General features: G+C 48.3%; 1 protein-coding gene across 1 annotated transcript in view; it reads right to left on the reverse strand.

Annotated features, from left to right (window-relative positions):
• The window catches only part of LOC128691692 (uncharacterized), a 17,207-nt gene that overhangs the window by 10,329 nt on the left and 4,378 nt on the right, over positions 1-2,500 (reverse strand). The gene's annotated exons all lie outside the window — the stretch shown is intronic.

The following is a 2,500-nucleotide window of genomic DNA, read 5'->3' on the forward strand; positions in this document are numbered from 1 at the left end:
ACATGTTAAGAGCTGTTGTCCTACATCTCCTAATTTACAGGCTAAGAGCTGGAATTCTACCTTGGCATATTTACAGCTAAGAGCTGTTTTCCTTGGCTCATTTCAAGGCCCAGTCTGATCTAAAGTATTATTCACCCCATCCCCCCTTCCTCCCTTCCCGGCATTCCACCCACAGGAGCTGGTTTTCGCCCAAGTAACTTTTTGCTCCTAGGCTACAAGCTATAAAAAAAACTTACCCAATATCTCCGTCCACCCCAGGATTGAACCCGCCTAAAGCTTAAGGTGTTACCAATGAGGTATAAAGCCACGTAAATTAGTTTATAGGGAGAAATGCAAGATTTTAAGGAGCTTGTAGCATTTCATGTTGGGAACTGTGGAGACCTCAACACAGCATTACTATTGAAAAAGATTTTTTAATGTGTTGAAAATATTAAGCTACAGCTCTTGGACCTTTACTGATTACCCATTCCGTGTCTGAGAAGGTTACGTTTCAGCTCCTAGGCCTGACAGATATCACAGATGTGAAAGGGTCGATCTTCAGCTCCTGGGCATATCGGGGGTGATGAGATCCAGCTCCTGGTCACTCTGCTTTTCCTAGTTATGTTTGAATATAATTAACCATGGCTTCTTGTCTTGATATATTGACCTCAAATTTTATCTGTACCTGAGAAAGTTAATCTCCAGCTCCTGGGCCTATTACAGATAAGCTACACCTTCTGGACCTATTACAGATAAGTTACAGCTCCTGGCAATATTACAGATGGGTTACAGTTCCTAGCTCTATTATAGATGAGTTACAGCTCCTGGCCCTATTGCAAATGAGCTACACCTTCTGGCCCTATTACAGGTGAGCTACATCTCCACGCCCTATTAAAGATGAGTTACAATTCCTGGCCCTATTACAGATAAGTTATAGCTCTGGGCCCTGCTTCAGTTTAGTTACATCTCCTGGCCTTGCTATAGCTGAGCATAACTCTTCCAGAAAGCTGAATTTAATCTGGCATTGTCAGTCATTACATTTTAACAACTCACTACCACATCCCCACAGCTCACTAGCACACCCCCATAACTCACAGCCACACTCCCACAACTTACTAGCACACCCCCACAACTCACTATCACATCCCCACAACTCACTACCAACTCCTACAACTTACTATTACACCCCCACAACTCACTATCAAACCCCCACACTCACTACCACATTTTTACAACTCACTACCACACTCCCAAGTAGCTAACACACCCCACAAGTCGCTATCACACCACAAGTCGCTATCACGCCACCAAAAATCACTGTTACACCATCACAAGACACCACAACACCCCCAAAAGTCACTACCACACCCCACAAGTCACTACCACACCCCACAAGTCACTACCACACATCCACAAGTCACCCCCACAAGTCAACCCCACGCCCCCACAATTCACTATCTCACCCCCACAAGTGGCTACCAAACCTCCACAAGTCACTACCACGCCCCCACAAGTCGCTACCACGCCCCGTAAGTCGCTACCACACCCCCACAAGTTGCTACCATACCCCCACAAGTCACTCCCACGCCCCCACAAGTCGCTACCACACCCCCACAAGTCACTACCACGCCCCCACAAATCGCTACCACACCCCCACAAGTCACTCCCACGCCCCCACAAGTCGCTACCACACCTTCACAAGTCACTACCATACCCCAACAAGTCGCTACCACACCCCCACAAGTTGCTACCATACCCCCACAAGTCACTACCACGCCCCCACAAGTTGCTACCACACCTTCACAAGTCACTACCACACCCCAACAAGTCGCTACCACACCCCCACAAGTTGCTACCATACCCCCACAAGTCACTACCACGCCCCCACAAGTCGCTACCACACCCACAAGTCACTACCACGCCCCCACAAGTCGCTACCACGCCCCACAAGTCATTACCACACCCCCACAAGTCGCTACCACACGTCCACAAGTCGCTAACACAACCCGCAAGTCAGTATCACACCCCTTCAAGTCTCTAACACATCCCCACAACTCAGTATCACACCCTCACAAGTCAGTATCACACACCCACAAGTCAGTAACACACCCACAAGTCAGTATCACACCCTCGCAAGTCACTACCACACCTCTACAAGTCAGTATCACACCCCCACAAGTCAGTATCACACCCCCACAAGTCAGTATCACACACCCACAAGTCAATATCACACCCCTACAAGTCACTCCAACACCCCTACAACTCACTAACACAACCCTACAACTCACACTTCTGTAACTCCCACACTGCTACAACTCACCAACACAACTCTACAACCCACTTTCACGTTCCTACAACTCACACACTCCTATAACGCACTAACTCCCACAACTCATTCCCACACTCCTACAGCTCATCTCCACACTCCTACAACTCACTCTCACACTCCTACAACTCAGCGCCGTACTTCTATACTTCCCAAACTCCTTCATTCAAGGAGGTTCCTCAGCGCTGAGAGAGT

Source organism: Cherax quadricarinatus, chromosome 26, assembly GCF_038502225.1.
Source record: "Cherax quadricarinatus isolate ZL_2023a chromosome 26, ASM3850222v1, whole genome shotgun sequence".
In the NCBI taxonomy this organism is placed as follows: domain Eukaryota; kingdom Metazoa; phylum Arthropoda; class Malacostraca; order Decapoda; family Parastacidae; genus Cherax; species Cherax quadricarinatus.